This window comes from Myotis davidii, unplaced genomic scaffold, assembly GCF_000327345.1.
Source record: "Myotis davidii unplaced genomic scaffold, ASM32734v1 scaffold330, whole genome shotgun sequence".
Classification (NCBI taxonomy): Eukaryota; Metazoa; Chordata; class Mammalia; order Chiroptera; family Vespertilionidae; genus Myotis; species Myotis davidii.
In genome coordinates this window covers 2,057,704-2,065,863 of record NW_006283770.1, presented here as the reverse complement: position 1 = coordinate 2,065,863, position 8,160 = coordinate 2,057,704, and positions in this window count along the sequence as shown.

Sequence of the window (8,160 nt, the reverse complement as noted above, 5' to 3'; positions counted from 1 at the left end):
TTCCCCCCCCCCCCCCCCCCCCCACTATACCCCCTTCACCCCAGTCTCTGCCCCTCCTCAGGCCTTCACCACACTATGGTCTGAGTCTATGAGTTTTGCATATATGCATATAAATTCTTTGGTTAATCCCTTCCTATCTGCCCCCACCACCACTTCCCTCTGAGAATCATCAGTCTGTTCCATGTCTCTAATCTATTTTGTTTATCAATTTATTTTGTTCATTAGATTCCACATATAAGTGAGATCATGTAATATTTGTTTTTCTCTGACTGGCTTTTTATAAACTTGCAAACCCAAACCCATCAATGTGTAGCAGGAGGAGGAGGAGTAATACACAGTCCTAGTAGTCTGTGCATTGAAAAGACATGCTAGGAATCCATTGAAGGAGCTGCTAATTAAGCAATACAATGCATGCAAACAGTGAAACTAATAGAGCATCATCAGATTCTAGGGAGGACAGAGATAATGCTGGGCAATAACCAGGAAAACACTTTTTGGAAAAAAAGCAGGATTGAAATTGGGCTCTAAATGATCCAGAGAAATGAGTTAACTGGACATAATTTAAAAAGGGACTAACCACAAGTACAAAAGCAGTAGTTTTTTTTAAAAAAACAACAACAATCAATCTGACTAGGCCAGAGGGTTTATTTGAATCAAATAATATATTTCTCATCCAGAAATGTAGAATTTTACCTCTTTGAACTGATATCAAATAGCTTAGCATTCTGACCAAATGCTTTCATTTAGCTGTCAATCATTTCGTTACCAATTTTTATGCTCTAAAAACCAATTTTTAGAACTTTCAGGAATGGGACTACTCTGAGCATCCAGGACTGAAAATTTCGAATCTCCCCTATAGCTCCGTACTAAACACAGTATTTGAATCACTTTGATGAAAACAATTCTTTCTCATATTATATTTTAAAGACTGACCCTAGCACTTTACACAACATTAAAGTCTTTGTAAATATTTGATGTCATTGAGGCTCAATTTCTTACATTGGCATCTAGAAGATGCGGTAACTAAATGATGTTTTGGGACTTTAAAATGATGAGGAATTGTACCTGTCACCTTATTAGCTCCATAAATGCTCTCTGCTTTTATCAGATATTCTGAATTGAATTTTTTTATTTTTTTTTTCTCAGTTAAGAGGCCCTAGAAAAAGACTGTGTGGGTTTAAATCCTGGTTCGACTCCATACTGAAATATCTAACCTTAGGCAACTTTACTTCATTTGTTTCTGCAACTTTTTCCTCATCTGTAATATGGTGATGCCAATAATAGTACCTATCTTGTTTGTAGGGGTTAAGTGAGCTAATGCTAATGTATGTATTATTTACAATTACTTTCAGTTATGAGAACCAAAGACCCAGAGAAAGAAGTCCATGGGTGAGCAATCTGGTATGGTCGCTCCATTGTATCAGTGAACCAATCTCTTTCTCTCTTGTTACCCTCCAGTTTCTGTTCTCATGGCCATTTGTCATTTCATTATCCCAGAGAGCAGGTAAACCTGGAGACATCACATTTCAGAAGGAAGGGGCAAAGGAGAGAGTATTTCTTATCTATAAAGAACACTTCATAGACACCCTTGTACGCAACAGCTTATCATCTCACCGAGCAAAACTTATCATACGATCTACACACCAAGGAGATTAGGGAAAAGGTAGAGGACAGTTATTGTAATCCTTTCAGGTTTTTTTGTTAGTTTGTTTTTCAAAATCCTACAATCAACAGATTTTCTTATCTACAATTCATTGTCATAGAAGTAGAGTTATATACAAGTTCTATTGAGAATCCCAATTAGTTACACACAAATGAAGATTTCATATGCCACTGGAATCACTGAAATTCTACATCTATTTTCTGGGTTCAACTAATGTTTGTCTCATTTTCATTAAGGAAAATGTCAATACTATTTTGCATTAATATGAGCCTAAAAAATGTATCTTGCCTCATAGTGACCCACTGCAAGCATCACTTTGAAAAAAATATGAAGAATAGTTATTTGGAAATCCAGATTTATTTGTTGTCCTAAACTAAGAACTTTCCAGTTTATCCAATTACCATATATCATGTTTATTCATAAGCTTAAACTGGAATGTCGTAAATTCTTAGCACAGTAAATAGCCACCAAAAAAGGCATGCTTTTAAAGGACTACCCTGCAATATGTCATCTGTTAACATTTTGAACAAACATAAAAGTCCATGCTTCCAATTTGTTTTTCTGTCCAATAAATTCATTACTTGGGATGTAAGTAATGTACCATTACTTCAATATCACTGATTCATATACTTAGTCACGTAGTTCACATGGTTAGAATAAAAACTTTCCAGAAGTGAATTTTTAGAAAGTTGACATCTTAAAGCAGCAAAATCACTTGTCATTCAATAAATAATATCTTCAGGAATTAAGGCACCTGAGCCAACTGAGAATAAACCTATTCCAAAAAAATACATGGTTAACTTTGCTATTTCTTTTCCCAGGAATAAAATGATTTACCAGCACTATCTTGGACAAAAATTTGTGTTCATGTTCAACATGACTAGAAGTAACCAAAAATAGACTTTTATAACCAGATGCTCCAAAAAAAACATAGTTATCAGAAAACTAACTAAAATGAGGGTTGCTGATAGCTCAAGGATTTACTATAGATATATTAGTGGCTGGTAGAAATAATTGTTTAAAATTGGGAAAAGGGTATTCAGAACTATAAATAAGACTAAAATGGGTGATAGACTATGGATATTTTTGCAAGGAAACTTTAGGAAGTCTAAAGGAAGGCAAAGCAAACTGTATATAAGCCAGGATTTGCAATCCTGAGTTGGTTGCTGAGAAAAAAAATTATGTGCGCATAAGAAGGCAGTAAAAAAGATTGATAAAACCAGCTCTTATGATGGTTTCTATTGTGTTCTTATGTACTCTATAAAGTTCCTAATCCTGCAATTTGGAAAATAATTTTGGGGGGAGAACAGACTTTAGTATACATGGTTATTTCACCCTAGCTATTTTTGGCTGGAAACCTGGGAAAAATGCCTATTTTTTTCTCTTGTCTGTGGTCATATCTAGTGGTTACCAGAGCCACTAGTACTGGATAGCAAAAGCCAAGCATTAAATTCTCAGGAATTTTGCCAACTAGTTTTTAAACACAGCTATTAAAAAATTACATTATATAAACTTATAATTGAAAAATTATATTGAAAACAAAGTTAATAAATACGTAAACTGATCGCTTCTTAATTATTTTTATTTATGATATTTTATTAACTATGCCCTTGAGGTTATTTGCATCTATTTTGGATGTGTAGTGGAATGTTACACAATGATAGATTTCGTGCCTCTCTTCCCAATTCCATGTTCAGTGACATCACATGGGTAACCTGAAATTGGCCATGCTGTGAGTATTTATACTACAGAAACCATTAAATCAAGGGTTGATTTATTGTTTTGTTGTGTCTAGACTTAAAGTGATGGAAAATGTTAATAATTAAGATCACTTACATAACCAATGGACATAAGACACTGGGGGATAGGGGAGGCTAGGGGACTGTCTAGGGCCGGGGGGGAAAAATGGACACATATGTAATACCCTTTGTAATACTTTAAGCAATAAAAAAAATAAAAATAAAAAAATTAGAAAAATAATCAAGATCACACTTAAAGTGGATCATGTTATAGCTCTTATATTATGAATTTATTCCCCCAAATGAGAAAATATTCTTCCAGTATTCAAAAACTATTATTTAATTCAGCAAAAAACAAATCACTGGAATGATTAAAGAATGAATAAAGTTGTGACCAACATCTTCATTGTTTCACTTTTATCTTACTCATTGATGTAAATGAAAACATCAATCAACATTTATGTTGAATCTACACTCATTTATCAGTGTCATGAGTGAGTGACTCCTTTGTCAAATCTGAGAGTAATCAAGCATTTATTTGTAGTCTAAATTTGTCAGATGGCTGTTGAATTTTAATCATAGGCAGACGACTGAAAGAAGAGTTTTAAAAAATCAACAAAGCAATTGTTGAGAATCAATTGATTATGTGGAATTTATAATAAAGAATTTTTTACTTTATTATTTGTAAATGTGCTGTGCAGTCTTTATATAATTAAAGTTTTTATAAATTTAAGTACACATACATATGCATGCTCTTCTACTAGAGAGCCTATTCATAAACATCTCCCATACAACACTGTCAATTTCTAAGTAATAGAGCACTTCTTTAAAATCATGCTACTCTAATAACAGTATGGCTTTGAGCTCCAAGAATTTATTCATTTTTATTTTTTAAAATATGTTTTATTGATTTTTAGATAGAGAGGGAGGGGAGGATAGAAAGCCATAGAGAGATAGAAACATCAATGACAGAGGAACATTATTGATCGGCTGCCTCCTGCACACCCCCTACTAAGGATGGAGTCCACAACTCAGGCATGTGCCCTGACTGGGAATCACATCATCAACTTCTTGGTTTCTGGATCGATGCTCAAGCACTGGGCCACACCAGCCAGTCTGGGCTCCAACAATTTAAACAATCTGTTCTTGAATCTATTATATTTTTAACCTGCATTTCCTTTTGCCCTTAGTAATCAATTACTATGGTATAAATTGCTGCTTCGCTCAGATTGTTTGAAAATTTTAGGTATAGTATTTAAGAATTTGATGAATTTATGTTCATCCTATTCATATCTTGCCTGTTTGTGAGTCCATCTATCTTAATCACACAACCTCTTGGCTTCCATTATTTCAAAATGAAGATACCTCACCTAACTGAGTAGGCCTTTGTCTTTGCTCATTGCTGTTACTCAGAAATTCCCATATCAAAGCATGGTATGAATCCACTTGATCAAAGTCATTCTCAGATCATCCACTAATACTTCCAAGATCTGGAATCTAGAAAACCCAGAGAAATGTATGCTATCTGAGGTATCAACAACAGAAGGCAAGTTCTATTCTCAACCCTGTGCCAGAGACTGAAAATGGCAAATGAATAAAAAGATCAAGATCTAAGCAGAAATGAGACCATATTGGGAATGAGAAGAGAAAATAATGAGAGTATTGGAACATGATCAAGAAAGCATTCCCATGCCTGCAGATTAGCATTACTGATTTTCCAAACTGAGATGCATCCATAAGTAACTGGCTGGATATAGAGGGTTCTTTCATTTTTGAGATATTGGTAACACCTACAACACACCATGCCCAGTGCTCGGTGCTACGGCTGCAACACTGAGCAAGACATACTTAGTGCCTGATACCAATGAGCCTACACTCTAAGGTTGGCAGAGATGAGGTTGTCATTTTGCTTCTTAGGGAAATATTTGTTTTCCTTTTTTTTTGTAGTACTTGTCCTTTCCTTGACCTTCTTCAGAGCTATACCATCCAAGCCCATTCTGAGAAATACCTTGATTTCAAATAGTTCTACAAATGTATTTTACTATATCCCACCAATTTAGTGTTGTCTTCATCCACTCCCTAGTTGTTCTTCTTTGATGCTTTCACTTTACCCTCTGACCACACATTTTGTTAGTTTCCTACTCCTTCCCTCTATTTTAGCCATACTGGCCTCTTTGCTGTTCCTCAGGCATGCTAGGAATACTCCATATTTAGGGACTTTGCAGTAGATATTCCACAACCTGAAAAGTTCTTTCTAGGAGATATTCAAATGAGTAACTTTTCAGATCCTTCAGGTCTTAGTTTAATATCACTTTCATAGTAAGACCCACCTTGTCTATCTGTGATGGTTATTGTGTACCAACTTGGCAAGGCCTGGTGCCCAGCTCAAACACTTGCCAAACACCAGTCTAGATGTTTCTGTGAGGCATAGTGTCAATGTAGTTAACATTTACAATCAGTTGACTCTAAGGCAGTGGTTCTCAACCTTGGCTGCACATTAGAATCAACTGGGAATTTTTTTAAAATCCTGGTTTCTGGGCCTCGTCCTCCAGAAATTGTTTCTTTGTTATGGGGTGGGGCCACAACATTAGTAACAAAGAAACAGAATTTCTGGAGGATGAGGCCCAAAAATCAGAATTTTAAAAAGATATCCAGGTGATTCTAATGTGCAGCCAAGGTTGAAAACCACTGCTCTAAGTAAGGAGGTTACCTTTGACAATATGAGTAGGACTCATCCAATCAGTTGAAGGCCTTAAGAGCAAAAGCTGAGGTTTCCAGAAGAAATTCTGCTTCAAGATTGTAACATTGATCCAACCAGAGTTTCCAGCCGGCTGGCCTGTCCTACAGATTTCATTACTTGCCAGCTTCAACAAACATGCAAGCCTATTCCTTAAAATATTTCCATCTCTCTCTGTCTCATATGTATATGTCATATATATGTATATGTCTCTCTATATACACATAAAGATTTAAAGGGATTTTAAAGGAATGTGTATGTGTGTGTGTACAGAACCAGTGGGAGAACCCTGACTGATAAACTACCCTATTTAAAATTGCACTCCTTGGAACTTCCAGTTCTCCTTATTTTTCCATACTCATTTTTCTCCATAGAATTCTTCACATTAAAACATACTTTTCAATTTACTTCTTTTTTTTTCGTTTATGATTTATTAACTATCTCCCATCCACACTAGAAAGAAATTCCAAAAAGGCAACGAATTTTGTGAGTTTTGTTCACTGATTTGTCCCAGTGAATAAAACCAAACAATGCTTGACACATGGTAGATACTGAATAAATATTTGTTGAATCTATTAATGGACTATGTCCTCCAAATACAATGTACAAGACAAAACTTGCGGTAATTATTTATATGGCTTAAAAATAACTTTACTTCAATTATTTGAATGTTTAGTAATATTATTAAAAACTATGATTTACAGAGAAATTACACTATCTCATCTTCTTTTTTGATCCTTTTGTTCTTTATCTCATTTTCTTATGTGTGCATTACTTAAGGTCACAAGAACCCTCTGAAGTAGATGCCGTGATTATTCTTAGTTTTCCAATGAAGATACTGATTTACATAGTGATTAGATGACTTGCCCAAGCTCACAAAACCCACAAATGTCAGAATTTAGTGAGTGAATTAAAACTCATGTAGACCTTCTTATGGAGCCTATACTCATTTTTACATTTTTTTTTTTAATCCTCACCCAAGGATATCTTCCCATTGATTTTCAGAGAGAGTGCAAGAGAGAGGGAAAGACAGAGAGACATATCGATGTGACAGAAACACATCAATTGGTTGCTTCCTACATGAGCCCCGACCAGAGCCCAGGTCGAAGAGAAGCCTGTTACTGAGGTACGTGCCCTTGACCAGGATCAAACCCGGGACCCTTCAGTCCTCAGGCTGATGCTCTATCCACTGAGCCAAACTAGTTAGGTCTGGAGCCTATGCTTGCAATTATTCCAATACTGGAAACAATTTGAGGTATTAAATCTTTATGTCAATTCTCCAAATTATTCCACACAACTGGAAAGACTAAAAAGGCTAAACCTGGCTAAGTTATTTTGTAAAGAGAGCAGGGTTTTGCCCTAATGAGACCCATCTCAAACACATACTTATCTAGTAATTTGTCTTGTTTTTATTCCGATCTAAAGAAAGACGGATTTTCTTTTAGCAAGACTTTTATCTTTCCACTCATATTTTTCCACTGTTTGAACAGTTCATCTGTAATTTAAAACTATGAACCATAAATCTTCCTAATAGCCATGCATATCTCCTCAGAAGAGCCTTCATACTGCCTGGGTTTTATTATTACAATTTGTCAGACTGGTTGGCAATTGAGAGACTGGTTCTTATCTATCAGCCCTAATAGGTAGTGAATAATAAGCAATTTAAGCATATATTCATTGATCATCTTTTCCCAGTTCTTTTCTGTAGTAAAACTCATGTGACTTTGACATCAAGTAGCTTTACACACGTTCAGAAAATAACCAGAGAATGGATGTGAAAAGAAGCGGCTCCTATTGAAGGTCTAATTCAAGAATATGGCCAGTATCATGAGGCTCCAAGCAATGTCTGTATCTGAGTAAAGTGATCGGCATGTATGGAAGAGCTCATGGTGGCTGCTGGGTTGTCTGCTTGAGCACACTTAAAAACTGTGAATGTGGCTGAAACCAGTTTGGCTCAGTGGATAGAGTGTCGGCCTGCGGACTGAAAGGTCCCAGGTTCGATTCCGGTCAAGGGCATGTAC